Source organism: Giraffa tippelskirchi, chromosome 7, assembly GCF_054371585.1.
Source record: "Giraffa tippelskirchi isolate mGirTip1 chromosome 7, T2T-mGirTip1v1.2.pri, whole genome shotgun sequence".
NCBI lineage: Eukaryota > Metazoa > Chordata > Mammalia > Artiodactyla > Giraffidae > Giraffa > Giraffa tippelskirchi.
Window position 1 is genome coordinate 150314292 of NC_137281.1, and position 25700 is coordinate 150339991.

Sequence of the window (25700 nt, forward strand, 5' to 3'; positions counted from 1 at the left end):
CCCTTTTTATGTGCTTGCATTGCTCTTCCTTACATCAATCTCATAAGACATCCTTTTCCTCATGCTTGACATATTGATATTATCCTACCACAGATAAAACACAGAGCAATGTAATATGGGCAGGTGATGGAATTATTTGCAATGCACAGAAGTCTCTGCTGATGTTTAATACTGGTGCAATATTGAACACATTACTTTCCCTGACAGGCATTTTCATTACACCCCTGCCATGCAGGTAGAGAATCTAAAAGTAAGATCTTGTTTCTCTCCACTGGATCCATGCAATAAAATTTAAAAGTGTGTGTGTGTGTGTGTGTGTGTGTGTGTGTCTTTCTCTATATATATTTATCTTTACCAAATACAGTCTATTGTTTAAACCACATTTGAATTTACTTGAGAAATGACACAAATCCCAGAGAACTTAGAGTAAAAACAAATCACTTTTTATCAAGCTGTATTCATATGGTTGGTGCTGTCACATGGGCATATTTGGAGAAGCTTTCTCAGATGGGACAGACATTAGAAAGAACCTGGTAAAAATCAAGGGAGACCAACATCAGGCCATTTTTTTTCCTCCAGAGCGAGTTAATGTGGATCATGGTCTTACCAGAAAGAGAACCGTGTGCAAGGTGAATGATACAAAAGGTTGTAGTCATGAAAACAACAAAAAGTAGCATTTCTTGGTGATTTCTTGTGCCAGCAACTTTCATGCTTTACATTCACGTTTCAAAACTAAATCCTTGTAACAACCCTAAGAATTAGATAACTGATTATAACCTATTACCAATGAGCAAAACCCAGTCCATAAGAGTCATGTAACTTGTCCAAAGTAACACAACCATTGATTCAAGTCCAGGTCTCTCTGACCACAAAGTTTAGGCTTTTAACTGATTGAAATTCTATGCCCTCAAGAAGTAAAGCCCAGATCCTAGATGGTTGGCTAAAGAAACACGCCATTCTAGTCTGCAGGAACACTGGCAGTTCTAATTCTAGTTGCAATTCTAATGTAATTTTCTCTTAGTTCTGTGTTTTTCCTCTTTTGGCCTTCTAATGAGGCAGGATATCTGAGGGCAATGCCTCCTTCAGTTTCATCAGGCAAGTCTAGCAGAGACTTATGCAACCAAAGTATCTTTGCAGCGTTGGTCTGGAAGGAAGAGTCTTCTAAGAAGAAATTTGTGGTTAATTTATTACGTACTTTCTCAAATGGGACCATAATAGTGGAAACTATCTTACAATGGATTTTACAATGGATATCCTCATATGCATTGTTGAGAATTGTACCATTAATGTATAGGAATTTGAGAGTTCTTTTCTCCCATAATTTATTAAGAAGAATTTTAGTTGACATTATTGTTCAGCTGCCAAGTCGTGTTTGAGTTTCTATGATGCCATGAACTGAATGAAGCACAACTTCCCTGTTCTCCACCATCTCCCTGAGTTTGCTCAAACTCATGTCCATTGAGTCGGTGATGCCATCCAACCATCTCATCCTCTGTCGCCCCCTTTTCCTCCTGCTTTCTATCTTTCCCAGCATTAGGATCTTTTCCAATGAGTCAGCTTTTTGCATCAGGTGGCCAAAGTATTGGAGCTTCAGCTTCAGCATCAGTCCTTCCAATGAATATTCAGGACTGATCTCCTTTAGGATGGACTGGTTTGATCTCCTTGCTGTCCAAGGGGACTGTTAAGAGTCTTCTCCAGCACCACAATTTGAAAGCATCAGTTCTTTCATGCTCAGCCAATTTGTTTAGCTGCCCTTTCAACTTAGAAGTTGCAACATTAGTCTCTCCTATGTTTCAGGTGAGCAACATGAGACAATGTATTTATACGTTAATTCAGCACACACTTTTGATAACCTCCCATATACTAGACATTATATAGATATGGGAGATAAATACAATGGAATGCAATATAAAAGTTTAGATTCTTTACTTTGAAGCATTTTGTAATCTGGTGGGGGAAGTAAAAACAATGACACAGTCTATAATATAATGTGTCAAGTGTGGTGAGAGAGGCATAGGCAGAATATCATGAGACTAAAGCAGGTGACTAACTGGTTCAGCTGGATTTGAGAGGTGGGGATGCCTGTAGGATGTGCTCCCCAGGCAGATTATGAACTAAGAGCATTACCTACACAAAATTTACCTTTTATTTGAGGGTATTCTATGTATTGAACTAAATCCTAAGTGCCTTATGTGCATTGTTAAAATCAATCCTTTCCTTGAAACAACACAATGGAATGTGTACTCTTATCATCACCTTTTATAATCTTTGCAGATAGCAAAGCAGAGGCTTGAACACATGTTCTCTGGCTTCAGAACTCAGCTCTTCACAAAGATGCCATGCTCCCGTTAACTTTGGCAAGTCACCTTGGAATATCGTCAGGCAAAGCCAGTTCTTCTTGGATTCAGTAATCATTCTTGCCCTCAGGCAAAGAGTTTGGTTTTAGCTTTTGATGAGTTTCCTTTCTGAAATGGAAGTTAATGGTTTGGGTAGAAAATAAACCTGCAGATATCAGCTTTGCTATTAGCACGTCAGCCCCAAGGTCTAGGCATCTGGGTTCCTTTAAGTACGTGTACTCAACATTCTGTATTAGACACTGCACACTTCTCCAGTGTGACACTATATTGGGCAGATAACACATGACCACAGCCAGAACCCTCTTACCCCATGGCCCCTGGCATCTCAAGTGGGCCCAGCAGCAAAATCACTTTGCCTTCCAGTGTGGTGCTTTTCGTAAGACAAGCATTTTCTTTTATATCCTGGAGACAAAATAACATTTTCTCTCATTAACCTACCAGAGCCTTATGGAAATTCTGGGAAGTCAAGTTCAATCTCATAATGCATGAATGTTATCTTGAATGCTGAAAATTTGGCATATTGGGGGGGTGACAAGGTTAGGTAGATTTATTAGCATCCTGTCTGGAAATTTCCCATGAGCTGTAAAGGTTTGTCAAAAAATTCAGTGTAATTGATGGGAGCAAGTTGGACTAATTCTTAGCAGAGCCACACTGGCTCTGTTCACACCTTTCTTTCACAGACAACAAAATGTACTAAGTAGAGAGCTCATTAAGAAGACCTTCCTGTAAACACACTCTTTGCACTGGGTTTCTTTCCTTTTCCTTTATTTCATATAATCATTTCAGTTACTTGAGAACATGTAAGTGCATATTGGAAGCATTACTGAATAGGCAATGATTTTTACTCATTTGTATGTATCTTTTAACTCTCCAAGGGAAAGCTTATACTCCAGGGGATACAGATTAACAGGAAGCTGGTATCTATCTTGCGTTTCACTCTGCTTTCACTACAGGATTAGGGGTTTCAACCATTGAGTCTAAAAGCCATCAAGGCAGACATGTAATAGTGGGATGAGGTTTCCTTTAAGTTAGGATACTTGGGTCCCAGTGTCCGGTCTCCAACTTGCTAGCTTTCTGGGCCCTGGGCCAGTTATTTAAACTTGCTGAGCTTTGTTTTCCTAGTTTGAAAAGTAAGGTTAATGATACCCATCTCACAGGGTTCCTAATAAATATTAAATGAAATGAGAAATATCACTGCTACTTGACCTGAGTATCTTTCAGTTTCTAGTTCAAGCACCATCTCCCCTGCAAAGCCTTTCCTGATGTGCCCAAGAAAGAACACCTACCATTTATTGAGAAGTTATCAGGTTGCCATACCCTGTGCAAAACAGTTTCCATGCTTTGTATCACTGAATCCTTGGGATTGAGAGATAGGGAGAGAGACTGTGGAAAAAAGGGAGATGAAAAGAAACCTGGAGCACAAGGTTTAGGGGTGAAGGGTGGAGAGAGAAAGGGAAAGCGAGAAGAAATCTTGGCCAAGATGTCTGTCTTTTCTAAACTTCACTTTCCTTATCAAGAGGGCAATAAATAATAAAACCCATCTCTTACGTCTAATTGATGCTTTCAAACTGTGGTGTTGGAGAAGACTCTTGAGAGTCCCTTGGACTACAAGGAGATCCAACCAGTCCATCCTAAAGGAAATCAGTCCTGAATATTCATTGGAAGGACTGACGTTGAAGCTGAAACTCCAATACTTTGGCCACCTGATGCGAAGAACTGACTTATTTGAAAAGACCCTGATACTGGGAAAGATTAAAGGTGGGAGGAGAAGGGGACGACAGAGGATAAGATGGTTGGATGGCATCACCGACTCAATGGACATGAGTTTGAGCAAACTCCAGGGGTTGGTGGTGGACAGGGAGGGCTGGCGAGCTGCAGTCCATGGGGTCGCAAAGAGTCAGACACGACTGAGTGACTGAACGGAACTGAACTGAACTTACCTCTGTTTGGATGACTAAATGGGATGATTTCTATTACATGCTTCCCACAGTGCATGTGATAGATATTACTAAAAGATTGAAAGATGCTTAGAAATCACTGGGCACATAACAGAGTCTTAATAATAGAATCTAATATTAATTGTTCCTGATGGCAAGTTCCGTTTTGTTTCTAAGCATTCCTAGCACACATTATGTCCCAGATTCCATCCTCCAATTTTCATTGTTCATTTCAATTTCTACCTCCTCTGCTAGTCTTTGAGAAAATCAGAGTCCATGGTTTTTCATCTCTGCATAGTGTCCATCACATAAAAGCACATGTTGTTTTTGACAAAAAAAAAAAAAAAGTAAGGAGAGAAAGAAGGAAAAAGGACTATAATAATGTGCTTGATAAAGTGTCTGAAGCTCCACAGGGTGGTAAACTAGCAAACGTTGCAGAAGTAGCAAGTCAACTTAAGTTACAGCCAGAATTTTATCAAGTTGCAGTTCCTATTGCAAACTTACAGCTCTGCCTCTGAAAGCATTTCACCAAAGACAAACAAACATGTTCACACATTATAGTGTGTGAATTTTAATCTATTTTCCTCATCCCTTTTTTCCAACAGAAGTAACTGATACTCTAAGGGAGGCTTTCCACAAAGTAGCAGCTTCCCTTGGCTGGGAAGACCTACTATGGGATGTTCTGCAGATGAAAGGGTTTGATTAGTTTTAAGAAAGTGGCCTTGTGATCCAATAGGCAACCGTGCAGAGCGAGTTGAATTCCTTCCATTCCTATTTAGGCTAAAACAGTTTGGCCTAGCCAAGGATGATTTTGGCCTGGGAAGCTCAGATTTCTAATCCAGCCTGATTGGCCTATTCTCAGTTCCAGAATTTCCCACATGCTGTTTTCTTTCACTTATGGAGTTTTTTCAAGGAACCAAATGAAATGCCTTCGTGAGAGTGTTTCATACTAGTTGTTGTGACATCAACCCTGAGACCCTTACTCTATGCCTGAGACACCTACTCTATGCCTGAGACACCCACCTGTCAAACAGCCTTGTCTTTGGGTGTGTGTGCAGTTGCTCAGTCATGTCTGACTCTTGCGACCCCATGGACGGTAGCCTGCCAAGCTCCTCTGTCCATGGGATTTTCCAGGCAGGGGTACTGGAGTGGGTTGCCATTTCCTCCTCCAGGTGATCTTCCAACTCAGGGACAGAACTTGAATCTTCAGCATTGGCAGGCGGATTCTTTACCACTGAGCCACCAGGGAACCCCACATGTGTTCCGTGCTGCTATTTAATTATAGTCTCTCTTTGCCAACTCTTCCACACTTTCTGCTTTACACTTTCCCATCCTGTGCTACTTAAATATCTTTACTCCCAATGGAAGACAAATTATAAAAGACTGACAGCTTCTGGACCAGAAGAAAAATTCTGCTTCTAAGTCCTGTGGTCTTATTTCACACTTCCAGCGTTAAATGTCCCTAAATCAAGAAGAGGTTAAGAAAAAAATTGCAAAATCTCTATTGCCCTACTAACAGGCAGTAATAGAACAATCTGTGTCCCCATTTCCAAGTCCACTTTCTTAAAACTAATCAAACCCTTTCATCTACAGAACCTTCCACAGAAGTTTTTTTTTTTTTTTTTCTGCAAAGAAATCAGCAAGTCCCTCCCCCAACACATACATGCATATCCTATTCAACAGAAAATTATCACCCTGTTTTTTCAATTTCAAAAATAAACATTTTTCCCTTCTAACTTTCCCAGCCTTATTTTAAAATAGAAATAGTCAAGAGCTAGAGAGTTGTCTTATTCTTTACCCTTGAGCCCATTTTCCACTCCTTTTTCATCTATGTATATTTTTCTCTGAAGTTTTACTTATGTAAATAAGCTTCTTTTATATTTTTACTTGCACTTATATTGCTCTTCAAGCTTATGTCCTCGACTCTAAAAGAACTGGGGGATTTTTCTACCTCTGTTCTTCTTTATTACAGTGCCTTAAGTTGTGTGTGTGTGTTTATTGGCCTTTATGAAAAACGTTCTAAGTTCATGTCTCACCACTTGTCACCAACCCTGCCCCCTTATAGCCTGTGATGTTTTCCATGTTTGTGACGTAGCTCAGCCCCAGAGAAAACTTTCTAAAGTCCATATATGATCAATATCTGCCCTCACTTAAAACCCCCTGTGTGACTCTTCAGTGACCTCAGGTTGAAATACAGATACTTGATCACTCACAAGGCTCATAGTCTGCTGTCTCTCTCCCATTCCAGCAGCTTCCTTTCCAGGCCCTCATTCAGAGTCCAGCCATCCTGCGTAACTCGGAGGTCTTTGAGGACCATAATAGAGTTGGAACTTTTTGTATGTATACAATAAGTAACCACCGGAAGATTTTGTTCAGAGAGCTGAAATTACGCGAGCTGTGCCTTCGGAAGATTTCTCTGGGGAAACTGTATAGCAGACCCTGTTCAAAAAAAAAAAAATGTTGGCAGCTAATAGCTGCATTGGTGTCCTGTTATATTTGTTCAGACAAAGAGGTATTGAGGGACTGAACCAGGCTCTGCGAATGAGGCTACCAGGGAATGACTTTAAAGTTTTGAGCCGAAGTAGATGGAAAAAATGATGTCATTAATTAAGGTATGGACCACATAGTATGTTTGGAGCAATATAGGGGACGTGGAAAGTAATGAAAATGGTGAGTTTCGGTCATCTGTAGAAAGAGTTGGTTAAAATAGTTGGTTATAGCTCAGATTTTGGATGGAATTAAAAAGTATAGATGGGTTTCCCAGGTGGCACTAGTGGTAAAGAACTCACCTGCCAATGCAGGAGATGTAAGAGATGCCAGTTTGATCCGTGGGTGGGGAAGATCCCCTGGAGAAGGTCATGGCAACCCACTCTAGTAATCTTGCCTGGAGAATCCCATGGACAGAGGAACCTGGCGGGCTACAGTCCACGGGGTCACAAAGAATTGGACACAACTGAGGTAACTTAGCACAAGCACACAAGCTTAGAGACTATAGATCCTCTGCTTAGAGATAGTAGCTGAATTTATGGGTTGATTCATATGAGATCATTAAGGAACAGAATATGGAACAATATTACCGAGGACAGTCTTGGGGGAGGGACACATTTTTAAGTTGTAGGTGATAGAAGACAAACTGAAGAAAAGTTCAAGAAGGAGAAATTGTCAGGTTCATTGAACCATTGCCCTCCTTTTTTCCCTGTCGAGAATACCCTTCTGTTGAATTTATAATAGTAACCAATCCCTTCCGCCAAAATGAGAGCTATGTATTTAGCCTGAAATTGCATGTCCTACTGCATTAACCAAAGGTCTTGCCCACTAGGGAAGGTAAATCAGATGCCTCCAACTCTACTTCTCTGAATGGGATGCATCTGGATGTCAAGGTGATTGGCATAACACTAATGCATAATAGCCAGAAATTGAGTTTATCGTCCAAGATCTTAATAGAGCATCCTCCTCAGGAGGAAACCCTTCTCACTTATCAGGCTTAGAAGTGAAATCTATTTACTTTTCATTTGTTTTTCACCCTATCTATTTCTGTCATTGTCCTTTTTTAATTACTGGAGATATTTATATGGGAAACAAGGATCCTTTTTTTTTTTTTTTTTAATTTCTGTAAGATCTCTTTGATGTGGTTGATGCCTTGTTTCCTCCCATTGCACCAGTTATTTAAGCCACAGTAGAATCTCCTTTTCACATATACGGTTTTCCAAAAGGTCAGCGTGAAGGAGATTAGATATTAAGAAAGCAGTTGTTGTTCAGTTGCTGTGTCCTGTCTGACTCCTTGCGACCCCATGGACTGCAGCACACCCGGCTTCCCTGCCCTTCACTATCTAAGAGAGTGTAGATGAATAGAAACAGGACATGTGTATGTGTGTGAAGGGGGACACGGGGTTGGGGGATGGAGATTGGTGGGTGGCCAGGGATAACGCCTTTGGAATTGTTTCAGATCTAAGAGAAAGTTGAACGAGTTTCAGAGGGAATTTGAAAAGTAAGATCGTTCAAAAGTAATTCTGAAAGAAGTGAATGAGACCTCCAGACCAGTGACGAACACAGTAGAGGATTAGGGGCTGGTGAAGTCAGAAACAAGATTGTCCTACTGGCTCATGGGGCTGGAACACACCTTTCTTCTGTGCTCTAGGAAAATGAGCCTCCCACCTGGAGTACATTTGGAGAACTGTTTATTGAGAAAATGTTCAGAATGCACCACAAGAGTTGCCCAGCCCCATCCACTGGTTTGCATGGAGCCCATGGGGTTTAGGCACATAGTGACTGGTCTGATGAATGGAAGGCCCCCAAGGAACTCAGACCAAAAGGAGAGAAGTCCGGGTCTTAAGGGAGACTCACCCATCAGCTAGACTAAATAGCATGACTAGGGTCTTGAGAAAAGGAAGTAGCTCCAGGTCAAGTTTGAAGCTGATGCTAAATAAACATACTTAGATCTTCTTTCCCTGCATTGTCTGTGGGTTTGGGGAAAGAGAGAGTTTGCAAAGAAGAGAGTGTGTCACTCAGGGCTTTCCTGTTCTTCCATGGGAGAGGCCTCCAAAAGTGCTACATCCTGACAATAGGAAGATGTTCAGGACTTCCCTTGTGGTCTGGTGGTTAAGAGTCAGTGCTTCCATTGCTGGGAATGTAGGTTCGATCCCTGGTAGGGGATTTAAGATCCCACATGTTGTGTGGTGTGGCCAAAAAAAAAAAAAAAGAGGAAGCTATTCTACCACTGGCTGCAGACGGACAAGGGCCCTAGAAGGCGGTCGTCTCGATGTGGTTGGCAGCTCCACTGGGAACAGAGTAAAGGCTTCAAGGACACATTCAAGGGCACACATGGCTTTTAGAGCATGAGGCTGAAAATCTGATAGACATAAGCTCTGCTCCCACCTAGAAATTTCTACAGAAAATAAGTGGCATGGGCACAGGAACCAGGGGCAAGGCTAGACTTCCTGCTAATCAAGAAAACACGTGTTCAAAATAGATTGGGACAAATTATGGGGTTCCTCTAAGCGGGTTCATTGCTAACTTCACGCTTGGTCTTATTTGGCCAGCATAAGGTCATCTAAAAAAAAAAAAAAAATTGTCACATGAATGAATCCATTCCACATTTCTATTCTATGGTCTAAAATTCAGTGGGCTGCAACCTTTTTGGCACCAGGGACCAGTTTCATGGAAGATGATTTTTCTATGGACCAGGGCAGGGAGAAGGTTTCAGGATGATTCAAGGACATTACATATATTGTGTACTTTATTTGTATTATTATTACCTCAGCTCCACCTTAGGTCATCAGGCAGTAGATCCTAGAGGCTGGAGACCCCTGATCTAAATTATTTTATTCTTGTCCTCCCCTCTGCCTATAGACAAGAAGGGGAAAGACTGAGAGTGATGTCTGTCTCCCATAGCACCCTGGGTACAACCTGATGGCGTTTCCGAAAGTGCCCATGTCCTCCTCGGAGAAGAGGCCAGCAGATCAGCCCCTGCAAGAAGGCACGTGGGCAACAGTGCCCCTCCAGTCTGTTGTTAATCCTAGTTGATGCTGAGGACTGTGTGTCAGAAACTCACTTTCAGCAATCTGTTATCTGTTAACAACAGCCAAAAGAGCAATTGGTCTCAAGCAATGAAGAAAATCAGCTCATTTGTAAAGACTGTTACTTAATGAGGCTCCTTGGTGACTCTTCAAAGATGATTTTAGACATTGAATAGGGATGTTTCACCTCCTCACTGTGCTTTGCAGGCTCCAGGGGAAGAGAGGGGAGATGTTAAGTGTGTTTCTTTGTTATCCTTTACAGGAGCTTTAATCAGTTTTGTTGAAGAGATGCTAGACAGGTGACAAGCGCGCAGGCAGGCCAGGGAGGAGGCTGCCTAGGATCAAGGAACTGTTGCCTTCCAGGGAGGGTTCATTACCACACTGACCTCAGACCACTTTAGCTGCAATCAGTTGAAAGGAAAAGAAAGAAATGATGTGAAGAAAAAAAAAAAAAAGATCTTGTACTGCAGGCTTCAGAGGGAAACCCCAGTGAAAAACTTGCTAGTGCTTTGGGAGGGGCTTTTCTTTTTTGTTGTCTAACAGATGTCTCTTTGATTCCTCTTTATTCACTTTTTCACATCATTCATGTTTTACCCGCTTTTGTTTGGCAGTTTTTACCTTTGCTTTCATAAGCCTCAGAAGGGCAACATTGATTTAAGATCTGTCTAATTGAAAAGGAATGGCATTTTCCTTCCACGACAGACCATTTAAAGATACAACTCAATTACTTCTTCTTTCAAGAAGCCTTCTAGGATTCCCTGACACTATGGTGAAATGGAACTCTTCCTCAATCTTCCTCAATGCATTGCATAGACATGATCCCAAAGTCAGGAAGTGACCCAGACCATCTGGTTCACCTCTGTTCCTTGCCTCCATAATGCTGGAAATATTTTTTTTTTTCCCTAGCATTCAAGATGTACTCTGGACCTTCTCCACAAGTCAGATCATCCTGGCAGCAGGGAATACCAGCTAATGATAGCTGATACATTCAGATCACTGACCATGCCAGGTGTGTTACAGGTAGTGATTAAAAGGCAGATTAGAGGAAGGTTCTCTGGAGGACGGCATGGCAACCCACTCCAATATTCTTGCCTGGAGAATCCCCATGGACAGAGGATACTGGTGGGCTACAGTCCATGGGGTCGCAGAGTTGGACACAACTGAGTGACTAAGCACAACGCAGCACACGGTACAAATGAAGAATGATGTCCAGAGCAGAGGCCTTGGGTTCAGGTCCTGCCTTTTAATCCCTGTGTGACATGAGCAAATTTACCTCGCCTTTCTAAGCCTCAGTTTTCTCAGTTTGTAAACTAGGGGTAATTGTAGGGGTTGTAAGTTGTTGTCAGGGTTAAATGAGATCATCTAAGTTAGAACACTTATCAATACCTAGCATGGAATTAAAAAAATAAATTATTATTATTATTCTTCCTATCCATTGCATGTATGTGTGCGTGCTAAGTCGTTTCAAACATGTCCGACTCTTTGCAACCCCATGAACTGTAGCCCACCAGGCTCCTCTGTCCATGGGATTCTCCAGGCAACAATACTGGAGTGGGTTGTCATGCCTTCCTCCAGGGGACCTTCCCGACCCAGGGATCGAACCCGTGTGTCTTATTACTATCCATTGCTTATTTCCAAATACTTAAATGTCATTTTCAATACCGTGTTGTAATGGCAAGGATCCTCAATTCTGCAGTTGGTGCACAGTAAACCTGGTGGCTGGAGACCAATGGGATGATAATAGCTGGGCACATTTTCTTCTTCAGACAATGGGTTTCAGATCTCTACTCGAGAAACTGATTGGCACTGTTATCTTAGATCGGTATCCTCTATTCCTCTTATTTGAAGCAGAGGATGGGTCTATCAGGTTTCCCTAACTGTGAGCTTTTGTGGAATCTAGGATTCAATGTTTGCCCTGGAGAACCTGAGGGCCATGAAGCTAGAGAGGATAATAACCCCATCCTCCTTCTTGGAAAAGGGAAGGACAAAAAGCCTTATCTCAGGAGTGCTTGAGGGGGAATACTTACCTATATTAAATGCATGGTTTTTTTTCCTGTGTATCCCACCCATCTCTGTTTCTCCCTGTCTTTCTGTCTCATCTGTGTCTGTCTCTCTCACAAACACTTCTCAGCACAGTTCTTCTACCTGAAGGAATGTTAGGAAAAATTATAGAATTTGACCTTATAAAATAAGGTCAAATAATTTTGACATTATAAAATACTGTGGGTTGTTCCAAGGAAAGGTAAAAATGCTCAAACTCTCGGAGTTGTTTTATTAGCACTATTCCTAATAACAACGACTGTTTCCATGAGTCAACAGTGGGTACCACCACTTTTTGTGATAACACATATGAGACTGTTAGCAGTTACACGGAACTCCCCCACACTGCCAGCTCCAAACGAAGTCCCCAACGCCATTTCCAGTGGTAGAGCACCCCCTAGCACTTAATTCTCTTAAGCTGCTAATGGTCTTCCCTTGGAAGAGTTGCAGCAAGGAAGTGGGTGGACTTTTATCAAAAAATGTTTAAAGCTCCTGTCCATGTCTGGGTGTGTGTGTGAGAGAGAGAGACAACCATTGAGGTTGCCTGATTGATTTTAGGGTTATGAAGTTCACATTTTAGTTTATTGCTGAAACGAAGAGGTTTTGGCAGCTGTCTGATTGGAATTTGATTTGGCTGGCCCACGTTGGCTTTAGATCAAAGCTTCAGGCCCCTCTTTTAAAGCATCTGCATGTCTGGGAGGAAGGTGGTAGGCTCAGGCAGCAGAATATAGGAGCACATCCCTTCAACCTCTCTCTGAAGGCAGGGAGGGCGAGAGGGAGGTGTGAGATATTTTAAAAATAAGACACACTGTTAAATTCCCTGCCAACCTCTGTTCATGCTGAGTGGAGTGTAACAAGTATCAGATAGTTCCTCCAGATGTCAGCTATTTAAAGAGGCACATGCTAGCAGTTCTGTGGTCTGCAACTGTCTTTCTCAGCACTGGTAACCGTCATGGAGGTGGTGATGGTAGTGATGATTGGTATTAGAGGTGGGGACCTGTGGTGATGCTAGTCATGGTTGGTATTGGAGGTGGGGACCTACCTTCAAGGAACTTCTGTCGACGGCAAGTGCATGAGAGAATGTGTTTGTATATTTGGGAAATAAAAATAGTTAGACAGGAGAAGAAATGACTGAATAAATAACTCCAAAAGGCCATCACATCAAACTTGGTTCAAGTAACATCTGATTTTTAAGTATGAAGCAAGAGAAACATCAGGAAACCCCTCCCACACATAAAAATTATTTTATTATCCTGGAGAAATTGACTTATAGGCAAAGAAATTGTACAATGAAATGAAGGATTCTTCAAATTCAATTTTAAACTTTTCCTATGGTTTTACCTAAAGCAAACAGCCTGCCTGAAAACAAGCAGCATGAGACTGTTTTCTTCTATAATATTTTGAATCCCAGTGGTTAAGGACTTTATTAGAGAAAGTAAGTTGACCTATGTAAGATATTGATAGTAATGATTAGAATAAAGAGATATGATCAGTTTTGTTTCTTGTTTTCAGAATGTGTAGCATTGGTGTTTTAATCTTTACTATAGAAAATGCCTGCTCCCCTCCATCCACTCTTGTGGTATTTTCTTACCACATTCATGCTTAAAACTTTCTGCAGAAGGTTATAATTAAAGAAAAACAACAACAACAACAATCTGTTCTTCAGTTTCGATGAATTCAGACGATTTTTTTTTCTTCTTAATTCAGATCTGAGCTCTGTTCCTTCATCTTCTGGAACCCCTGTAGTTATTGAGTTTTATCATTTCTCTGAGGATTAGATCTTCTGGTTTTGTGTGGAAATAAAATAAGCTAGCTTCAGCTCTTGGCTTATTGTTGATGGAAAATTTACTTAGCTCCTTTCTCTTTGGAGATGACATTCATTCAAATCACCTTACTACCTTGCGTGAATCAGACACCCAAATAAACAAGTAGTCTGAGAAAAGATAGATGTGTCATTGAGTAAAGGTAGCATTTCTAGCAAAGAATATTTGGTATTTTTCTTCAACGCTCATATCTCTCTCTTCTGAGGAGCAAAATGGAGGTGGCTTTTGGTTATATCAAACACAGGGGTATCAGATGTCCTTCACATAAACTGACTTGGAGAGAAACTATGGCCAAGGGTTTTGCTTTTTTTTTTCCCTTGCCTTTTGTTTTCTGGATTCTTCTGCAGGCATCCCAGGTTGACACATTTGCAGAAAGAGATAAGAAGCAACCAAACAGAGGAGAAGCACAACCTATGGAGTCCCTGTCTGACTGCTTGTAAATGGTCCCACTGTCCTATCTTTAGTTAGTCCCTTGGTAGGTCAGGAGAGACTGATCTTTTGTTTATGAAGTTAAACAAAAACCCTGTGTGTCAAAAGGAAGGGCCTTCCTTATCTGCTGTTTCCAGTGATAGCAGAGGAGGTGTTGGTTTTTCTTCTAAGCTCTACTTCAACCTTTCTTCCTACCTTCGGAGCCACGTTGTGTCACACAGAAAGCTTCTGTCTTTCAGATGAAAGCTGTTCTCTTGTCAGCACTGGCAGCTTCTCTAGTGTTTTCCTAAGACCCTTTCTCTGCAGAGATCATCATTCTTTTTCTCACATCAATAGTAATGGTTCAATTTTTCCTATGTATATATAATTTCTTCTCCTCTTCAACTTGGAGTCATAATATTGAATGAGCCTGAGATTGATATTCTAGGGTCTTTTGGATGGAGTAGGGAGCTATCGTCAGCATATTCCACAGAAAGGTTAGAACTTGGTAAGAAAATCTGTTTTCTTCTCCTATTCATTCTTACCCACCCTTATCTTTCCCTGCCCATGGTGTGAAGAATGGCATGTAATCAGCTGTACCAGAGGGCAGTTGCTGATGAATTTGAACTGTGGAATGACGCTGATTATGGGTTGCCCTGAAATTTACTCAAACCTTGCAAATATAGTTTCTATTTCACATTTTTCTAATATTTGTGGTAAGCATATATATATATATATGTGTGTGTATATATATGTGTGTATATATATTTGTATATATATGTGTGTATATATATATATATATTCACCTTATTAATAAGGTCATACCTTATTATTACCTTAAAATGATACCCGGTCATGTTTCTCACATACAAGTATACATGCACTAGGTATTTAAAGAGGATTCATAGCTCTATTCTGTTTTTTAAGGGTCTATTAAAATTGAATAATATTGTAAGAGTGGAAAATGAAAGAAAAATCTTAGGGTCCCAACAGATAGGAAGGATGACCTGTCTTAAAAGAGCATTGAAAAGAAAGTGATTAATTAAAAAAATGAAATGGAAAAGGAAACTCTCTTCCACTTAGGGCCCACAGAACTAGGCTAAACCGGAGAACAGAGAAACACATGTCGAAGAGTACTTTTGACAAGTCCGTCACCCCCACCCCCACAGCCACCCACAACATAGGTGTATATTGTCTCTGCATGATTTAGTACCGGGTGCTATTCTGCAGTTCTCAGTCTGGGGGCTGAATTCTTCAGCATCCTTGCCACGTTGCAAAAATAGAAAGCCCCATAACATAGTCATACCGCCGCCCCACTTGCCACCTACGGCTGAACAGAAGAGCAGGCGAGCCTCAGTTTCCAAAAAGGGTCTGTATTCCAGAAGTTCCTTGAATTCTCAGAACTCAGATGATGCTTTCCCAGGGATACAATGGATTCTATTTCCAGAACTCAAGCACCTACTAACCCAGAACATTCCCAGTATCCTAGTCTAGCACCACTACTATTGTCAGGTCCCTGGCAACCTAGGAAGTGTTTTCAGAAGGGCTGTGTATTTGAAACTCTAGCTTGGAGTGTTTGTTTGCAGATTTGACAACAAGCTCTGGGCTACCCGACCATGTACTTTCTGTCTCCGCATATTCCAGGGAGGGTAGCTCTTGTGTCTGGGTCAAGGTGGGATTGAAGAGGGAACTCCAGGACAGACAGACAGAGGCTGCAGCTGGGAAAGCTTGGGGGAGGTGCTGCGCCGGATTCTCTGGGACGGAGTGAAGGGGGGAGTTAGGTCTGTCTGAGGGGACGGATCAGAGCAGGGGTGTGGGGAGATGGAGGGGATGGGGTGGAAGTTGAAGGAATGGCGCATGTGTGGTTAACGGGGACTAGATCAGTGGAATTCCACACGTTTCGTTCAGCACCCCGTCTTCTGTGTGCCAGGAAAGTGAGCAGAGTTGAGAGACACTCAGTTTCCACTGTCCTTTCCTTCTGTGAGGGGAGGAGACAGACGCATATATGCGGATTAGCATTCGTGCAGAGGACCTCTTCCGTCCCAGACCTGAAATTCAGTTAGAACGCAGGAAGGAGAGCTTTATTCTGATGGAAGGATTAGGAAACATTGGATAGAAGAGGAGGCATTTGGGATAGGCCTGATGATCTCACTTCCCTGATCTCACCCAGGAAGAGGGTGGGTGAGAGCTAAGTCCAGAGGTGGGCGGTGCAGGGGAGGGATGGACAACCAGGAGAGGACTGGAGAGTGTCCCGGGTTAGAAGGGGTGGGCTTCCCTGGTGGCTCAGCTGGTAAAGAACCTGCCTGCCATGCAGGAGACCCTGGTTCGATTCCTGGGTCAGGGAGATCCCTTGCAGAAGGGATGGGCTACCCACTCCAGTATTCTTGGGCTTCCCTGGTGGCTCAGATGGTTAAGAATCCACTGTACTGTGGGAGACCTGGGTTTGATCCCTGGGTTGGGAAGATCCCCTGGAGGAGGGCATGGCAACCCCACTCCAGTGTTCTTACCTGGAGAATCCCGATGGACAGAGGAGCCTGGTGGGCTACAGTCCATATGTGTTGCAAAGAGTCGGATATGACTGAGTGACTAAACACATCACAGCACAAGGCATGATTTTACCTTCTCGAGTGGACTCTTCAGTACCATGTACTCCTCCGTGGTCTCCAAAGAGACTCCAGCCCTGTAGGCAAGAAGTAGTGTAGAGGGCAAGAAGGAGTGAGGATGGGAGAGGGCAATGGGGAGAGAACCTGGGCTTTGAGAAGCTAGAAGGTAGGGGCTCGTGGTCAAGGAGATTTCCCCAATCCCTGCCTGTCCTCTGGCCCAAATGCCCCCCAGCCCATGGTGGCAGTCTCAGATCCTGCCCAGGTGAGGGTAGAGAGAGAGAAGCATGGCTTTGGAACTCGGATTATGTCTTAGGGTGTCCCAGACATCAGCACCAGGGGAACATGGGAGAAGACGATTTTTGAGCCAATGGGGAGGACCTGGAATGCTGGTTCACACGTTGCCTGAAATAGGTTCTAAGACAGGGACTACCTTGGTGGTCCAGTGGTTAAGACTGTGCGTTTCCAAGGCCAGGGTACATGGGTTCGATCCCTGGATGGGGAACGAAGATCCCACATGCCACTCAGTGTGGCAACAAAAGGAAAGAAATTGGTAGTAAGAAAGACTGGCTCAGTCTGTATTTTGTGAAGTAATTACAAGCCCCTGTTTCCTTGGGCCCTCCTGCCTACCTCTAAAAGGACAAATGAAGTGCCTTATTCTCCAGTGTCTCTCCATGCACATAAATCCCTTTGTCACAGAGGCCAAGGCTATGAGGCTCTCTGGTTGCTGAATTCTGAGACAAGGGGGAAAAGAAGAAGTAGAAGAAGAATCTTTGCAGGTTTTTTTTTTTTTTTCAAAGGCATAAGGCTTCTATTGGCAAACTGAAACGCTCATTTCTGCATCAGGAATTAGGGAGGGAAACAGATGCCACGGAGAGGCAGTCATCCCGACTACAAGTGCTGTACTCAGAAGAGACCCTTCGAAGCAGAGCTAGCTCCACATTTCAGAAAAGGCAGATGGGCTGTCGACCTTCACAGAGGCCTGGGGAGAGTGGATGGTTCCCAGTGGTTAGGTACAAGGTGAGGGAGGAGGTGGCTGGCTCTCTGCCTCCACTCTTGTGTCAGCTGTTAGGGCCTGCCTCTGTGACTGCTCCCTGGAAAAGGACAACGCAACCCACTCCAGTATTCTGGCTGGGATAATCCCCTGGACAGAGGAGCCTGGTGGGCTACAGTGCGTGGAGTTGCAAAAGAGTTGCACGTGACTGACGCAAGTGAGCACACAGGCCCACACGCACTGTCACTACTGCTGGAATTCCAGCTGCGAGATCTCTGCAGCTGGAGATTAGAGGTTTACACACTGTAAATGTGTGTGTGTGTGTGTGTGTGCGCCCACACACTCTCTCTGGCCTCCATGCTTGATCTCAGTCTTAATAATGACCTGTTCAGCGAAATGGAATTCTAATCCTTCACTGTCTCTTGACCATTGCCAAGTAGGAGGACACAAAGTCTTTATATTAAAATTCAGAGCAACTTAGAAGCTATCATTTGGAGCCTGAAACATCATTCTTTGATGGAGTGCTCTTATTAGCCACGTGTACAGAAGCCTCCATGTTGTCAATCACACAATATCATGTCGCTGTAACATGGTAGGTGAGTATTGGCATAAGTTTAAGAAAATTACCAAGCCTACTATCTAAATGAACATGCTAAATGTTGAGCATTACTCAGCATCATTATGCTTCAGAAGGTCTCTTTTCCCTGAGTTCAGGTAAAATGTTCAACTTCTATGAAAGCATATTTTGGTATATTTGTAAAGTGTGTGTGTGTGTGCACGTGTGTGCATCTTATTCACTAGTAACCAGAGATAAGCAGGATCATGTTAACAATTTAATTAGGAGGTAGGAGATATGGATCTTATTTTTACTCGTGTTTTTATGCATCTTTGAGCACTTTCTCTTTCTAGAACTCCATATACTCATCTGTAAAATGAGGAATTTGAAGTAATCAGTGGTTCTTAAATAATTTGGAGGTCATGAACTTCTTTAAAAATCTGAAGAAGTCTTTGCACTTTCTTTCCAGGAGAAAGGAAAAATAAACAATCAGACGAAATTGAATGTAGTTTCAGGAAGGAGATTTACAGACCATTTTGAAGGCCATCATATTCAGCCATAGATATTATGCAATACATAATATGTACTTTAGAATTGTGCAGTTCCAAAGGGCACAGTTCATATAGACTAGCGATACCCCTTCAGAGGTATGCAAAGAGGTGGCCCTCTTTATAGCAATTCCTTAAACTCCAGGCTAAGAACTCTTGGGCCCGGTAAGCTCTGAAATTCTTTATGGATCTTGTTGTTCAGTTGCCAAGTTTTGTCCAACTCTTTGCAATCCCATGGACTGCAGCATGCCAGGCTTCCCTGTCCTTCACTGTCTCCTGGAGTTTGCTCAAACTCATGTCCATGGATTCGGTGATGCCATCTGACCATGTCATTCTCTTTTTATGGATCTGAATGTCCCTAATTCCACAGTGTTATTATGAGCAAAAACCTTATGAGCTCAAGTTGTGAAATAAAATGCACCAGACTAGACGGCTCAAACAGCAGAAGCGTTCTCCCTCCTAGTGCTGGGAGTCCAGGGTCCAGGTGCCTGTGGTGATGTTTCTCCTGAGGCTTCTTCTCTCCTTGACTTGATGGCCACCTTCCCTCTTGTCTTCACATGGCTCTTTTCTCCATAGCTGCACACTCCTGGTGTTGCTGCTTCTTCCAAGGACACCCAACCTATTAGATCAGGGTCCCACCCTTATGACATCATTTAATTATAAGTATCTCTTTAAGAGTCCTTTCTCCAAAAACAGTCACATTTAGGGGTTAAGTTTCAACATACACATTTTAGAGAAACACAATGCAGTCTATAACAAACCCCAAGTTGGTCAAGGCATTCCAGAGAGTAATGGTTAACAACTAGATGAATCAAAGCATCTTTAAATCTCCTCCACATCAATAAATGGGTCTATCAAAAATTACAATAACTATGCTGCTTTCTGAAGCAGGGATTTATAATTGATCATTTAAATATTTATCCTACTGTTCTTATTAAAGGGAACACTTTCACAGAGGTTTTTTGGTTTTTCCTTGTTTTGAATATTAAAACCAAATGAAACCAAACCTAAACAAAAAAAGCTATTTAAAAACTTGGTACTGTAGAAATAAATTAACTTCATTTGGAATTGGTCATCAAGAGCCCTGGTCAAGGGTTATATGTACTGGAGAAAGGAATGAGTTTGGGGAGAAGAAATTGTAATAACCCATAAATATTTTTAGTGTTTGTTTTCCATAGGGCCATGCATGTAATCACCCTCCTGTGATGTAAATGAAAGCAACTGGAAGTGTCTTCCACATCTGGTACCTGCGGTGGGGCAGCTGGGAGAGTTTCTATTTCTGCTAGTCCTGGTTTTCCTTTCAACTGTAGTGGGAGAGTGGGGGCTGAGGAGAAAAGGCCGAGAGTTTTCTCATAGTCTTTCAAAATTTATTATTGCTCCCGTAGCATCATATTTAGTAACCACCATCCGGCTGAGTAACTCCCGAAGCCAACAACCATTGTACACCCACTCCTACTTCCCCTAGCCCCGGCAGGAACTAAATAAGAGGTGTCCAGAGAGAGGAGGTTTAAAAAATGTGCTGGCTGTTATTCCTAAAGCTTCACCGTGACTCTGTGGCTGTTTAATGTATTTAGCAATGACTCAAGCCTGTTAGTGGTGTTACAGACCCTCCGAGAATATGCAGCACCACCCAGTAGCACCCTATCCCTGCATCTTTCTCCTTTTGGATGCACCTACCTTTCTGTGTTCCTTTTCTCCACACCGACAAGGTACACGTTTTTAGGAAATGGCAACCGTCAAGCACGATGCCTCCCGCTGTGATCTTTACACCCACACAGACTCACTCCCTTGGTTGACGTGGCTCACTCTCTCCTTGAATTGGGCTGAAAGAGGCGTCACTGAAGACGTCTCCTCTCATACCACCCCTCCCCTTTGAATTCTCTTCTTGATTGCTAGAGAATCCCCAGCAAACATTTTGTCTTCTGCATTCATCTGCTTGAAATTAACAAGTGAGTGGTTGGCCAAGCCAGGCAGGAGAGAGGTACAGCGGGAGAGATAAATAGTAGATATTATTACTCCAAAGTTGTGTACTTGTTGGCCTCAGTGTCTCTTATACAGATTTAAGTTTTAGAAAACAGATAATCTATATGAGATCGTCCACGGTTGAGTGGCTTGATGTCTGGCAATTAATGTTAGAGCAAAAAATTAAGACCCAGTTATTTTCATTTCTCAAGCAGCATGACAATGAATCCCTCAATCCACCAGATTAAACCGTTGGAAGTCATATATAGTCGAGTCCCTTCGTCATTAAAACTCGGTTTAAGGGGGCAAAAATGTGGTCTTTCTTCTGCTATAGCTTTTTAAAAGCCATCTGATTTTCTCTGGCTCCAAGTTTGCGTATATATATGCTTTTTGTCATCTTCTTTTATAGCTTCAAAATAAGCTCCATGTACCTCATTGTAATGACGATATTACTCATAGCAAAGATCTCTTTTGGAATATTGTTTCCAGGATTTTACCTTAGGATCAAAAATCAGTGAGTGTCAGATGCATTCTCCTCCTGTATAATTTCCAGATTGAGTAATACATTTTTAAAGTATAATTGATTTTGTCAGGATCTGGGGTTTTGGAGTAAAGATTGGCAATCTCAGGAAATGAACATCATCTGTATTCATGAAATAGTAACAAGATTGCTGTTTGTGTTCTAGGGACTCCTTTTGACCTACAAAGAGAAGGGAGCAAATTCAGAGATAAAGAGCTTGGCTGTCATTTGTGACAGAACTATAGGCAGTAATTTATTTATTTGCCTTTCCTAAGACTCCAGTAATTTTATGAACAGCTACAAGTTATCTGAATATGAAATATTGCAGATTAGCAACTAATTTCATGCAACCCCTGGTGACCTTTCTATTTTCAGATAGTGAACACAAAATATTTTTTAGTTTGTAAAGTATCAATTGCATAGGTATTATAAGAATCAATATATAATGAAAATACTTTGACCATCATTTAATTCTAGTATATGTAATTAAAAATTGTTTATATGAAACATATTAAACAGCTTGATCTCAGGTTGCTTTCTGAAAGCATCCTTCTAATACTCCATTATATACAGAAAGTGGTAATTAAGGACATACAATATTTTTTAAGCACACATGAATTTATCACCTTTTATTTATCATTTTTATTTATCTAATTTTATTTCATTTTATTGATAAAATGAGAGATTATATACTTCATTCAGTCGCAAATGTTATAGATCTTTGTAACTGATTTAGACACATTGTATTGTGGGTAAAACATATGGAGTAAAATTATTTATTCTTCATTATTTGCTTATGATTCTAATATATGACTACTTTTTGCATTATGTTTCATATGTTTTTGAAAGGGCGAGGGTGCATGCTAAGTCACTCCAGTTGTGGCCAACTTTTTGTAATCCTGTGGACTGTAGCCTGCCAGGCTTCTCTGTCCATGGGATTCTCCAGGCAAGAATACTGGAGTCGGTTGCCATGCCCTCCTCCAGGGAACGACCCAGGGATCAAACCCTTGAATCTTATGTCTCCTGCATTATCAGGCAGATTCTTTACCACTAGCACCACCTGAAAAGCCCTGTGAAATGATGTGTGTGTGTGTGTGTGTGTGTAATTGTTCTGTCCAGGGTTGCATGTATGTCCATTAATTCTGATCTGTTAATTATGCTTTTTAAAAGAATAATAGCCTCTTTTTTTTTCTCCAGCTTATTCTATAAGCTTTAACCAGAAGAATATAGTACATTTATTCAATAAATAGTTATTAAGCTCTTAACATTGGTTAAGCATTGTTATAATTCCTGGAAATTAACAGTGATCAAAAAAACAAAAACGTCTACTTCCATGGAATATACATCTTAGTGGGGATTTTGATCATGGATTTGTCATTTTTTCCAGTCTATCAATATGTATTTTATATATATTTTAGGTTATGTTATTAGGTATACACAGCTCCAGAACTGTTATATCCTCTGGGTTAATGGTTTTTCTCAGGACGTGATGGTAACATTTTTGGTGATAACATCTATTTCGTCTGACAATAATATTTCTGAATCTGTTTTCTCTTGGTTAACATTTGCCAAGTATATCTGTTAGAATATCGACTTGAGGGTATGATAATTGTGCTTCTTTTTAAACACAGGTACGTAGTCTCAATTAAAAAACAGCCAAATCAATGTCCTAATTAATATATCTGGCAAATGTCAACCAAAAGGAAGCAGATACAATGTCCTCATTCAGTTGGTTGAAATGGACTCATCTCCACATCCACCTTCCAGAAAAGGGACAAAGTAGAAAATGTGTCATTCTCTGAAGATGTGAGCTGGAAGTTGCATACGTCACTTCATAGAATTCAGCAGAACAGTAAATTCATTCAGACCGTAGATTCAGTAAATAGATGATTTGGGTTCCAATCCTGGTTCTGCCATCTACCAGCTATGGAAAGTGACAATGTGTACCTCCTTTCCCCAGTTATAAGATAGGGAGAAGAAGAAGTGTTAATAGCTCAGTCGTGTCTGACTCTTTATGATCCCATGGACTGTAGCCTGCCAGGCTTCTCTGTCCACGGGATTCTCCGGGCAAGAATACTGGAGTGTATTGCCGTTTCCTTTTCCAGGGGATTTTCCTGACACAGGGATCGAACCTAGGTCTCTTGCATTGCTGGCAGATTTTTAATAGGGAAAATAATAATGCCTAACTTATATGCATTAAGGAAATATTGGTTATTATTCTCATTTTGAAGCCACCACAAACAAGTATTTGATGGTAGTGGTAGTGAAGCAGTGTTTACTTAGATTTAGAGCTATCATGCCAGTTCCTTTCTCCTATCATTTCCTGTTGAATGCCACTCCTTTTCTCTGGGATTGTTTTCTTTATACTGAAGTATACCCTTTCATGATTATGCCAGTGATAGTCTGTGAATGGTAAGCTTTCTCAAACTTCTTTCATCTGAAAATGTGTTAGGTTTGCCTCCACTCTTAAAAATTTAACTTGCCTAATTAAATAAATCTAGATTGAAAGGCAGTTTTCTTTCAACACAAAGCTATTATAATTCATTGTCTTGTAAGCTTTACTTAAAAGTAACCTGTTGATTTTAAGATTTTTATCTTTAATTTTGGTGTTTGGAGTTTCGTGATGATGAACCAACGTGTGAAGTGCGTGCATACTCTCTTTTCCTACTTCAGGATCCTTTAGTATAAGAACCTACAGGGAGTTCAGCTCAGTGCTCTGTGATGTCTTAGATGGGTCGGATGGGGGTGGGGTGAGAGGGAGGTCAGAAAGGGAGGGGAGGTATGTATACATAAAGCTGATTCACTTCATTATGCTGTAGAGACTCACACAACCTTGTAAAGCAACTATAACCATCCCCTCCCGCCAAAAAATACAAAGATAAGTAAAACTCAAAAAAAAAAGAATTTGTATTATTTAACTATAAAACAAATCATTATCTTTTTTATTATTACCCTTTCCTCCTTTTCTAGAAATCTTCATAGACGCATGTTGCAATTTTCATTTGATTTTTCATGATTCTTACTCTCTTTTGTATTGTGTAAATCTTTTTCTCTCTGTGCTACATTTTGAAAGTTTCTTTACTTCTTTCCTCCCATTCATTAATTTTCCCTTCAGCTGTATTTGCATAATCTGTCCCCTGACTTATTGAAAAAAATTCACTGGCTGTGTCGCTTTTCCAAATGACTTTAGCTCTTTATTAAGTATGTTCATTATCACGTTATTTTTTTCTCACCTATGGTTTCTGTAATTTTTTTATCTGTCATTTCAACCATTTGGGGGGCAGTTTCTTTCAGACTGATCTGTTATCTCACATTCTTAGATTTCCTACTCTTCCAGACTTGTGTCTGTTAACTCTCTCACGGTGGATAATCATCTTACTGGGTAATTATTTTTCTTATAATCTTATTTTATGTTGATGTTGCTATAGGAGCCATGCATGCTATATGCTAGAGTAATAGTCTAGAGAAATATTTCAGCTTCTTCTGACACTGAAATGGGTATGTGTTATTAAACAAGTCATTTTCTGTCTCGATATCTCAGTTTCCCTAACTTTCTTAAGTATCTTCTGAATACTTAACTATCTCTTTCTTATCCAAACCGGTTACTGAGGAAGTATGACCTTGTCTTTGTTAGAGAGAGAAAGAAGTGTATTTTTGCTTTTTGTTCAGGATTTTCAAGACAAATGTCTTTATTTAGGGGAATTCAGTTTTATTTATGTTCAGTCCACCAGGATTCCCTGCTGGGAGATAAAGGACGATAGGGCAAGCAAGTCAGCATACTCTTCCCATAGCAATGAGCTTTTCACCAATGAAAAATATCCCCTTTGATCACAGGAACAGCAGCTGTGTAGGTGTTGTTAGTGGGGGGAAAAAAACACAATAATCTTTGGTGTTTAAAATAGAAACATAAAATTGTTAATTTGTCTAAAGACAACTTGTACTGCATGCAGTAATGAAAAATGAAGTTTTAGTGCAACAATACTAGATTCATTTTACAGAAGTCTAAAATTTCTCATCTCATTGTGTGAGGTTTTAATAAGAAATCTTGTGCTGTGATTTTTGTAGAATGAAGGAATCGGGTTTGAGCCTCAAAATAGAGACAAGAGATTACATTTAAGTAAATGCAGAGGTTAAGGGCAAATTGAAATTTTAAAAGAAATTTTAATTGGTATTATATATAAATTTGAAAAGAAATTTAGAGGTTATATTCCATCCACTCATTTACTGCAAGACAGCAACTTTAGTGTCCCTAAAAGTGTCCCATTCCTGTGATAGAGAGCCTGCTATGTTGCAAGATATTCCTTCCAATTTGTAATAGCTCCAGATGTTGAAAAGTTCTCCCTTATAATGAGATGCTTGAATATTTGTGGATATATTTTTTTTTTGAGGGGGAGATATATATATGTGTGTGTGTATATATATGTATATACATTTGCATA

The 25700-nt window shown here is 41.0% G+C and overlaps 1 protein-coding gene and 1 non-coding gene across 5 annotated transcripts in view; both read left to right on the plus strand.

Moving 5' to 3' along the window:
• The window catches only part of NRXN3 (neurexin 3), a 1799700-nt gene that overhangs the window by 1167875 nt on the left and 606125 nt on the right, over positions 1-25700 (plus strand). The window lies entirely within an intron of this gene.
• On the plus strand, positions 16354-16426 carry TRNAG-GCC (transfer RNA glycine (anticodon GCC)). Its single transcript has one exon. It is a non-coding gene; the product is annotated as a tRNA-Gly (tRNA).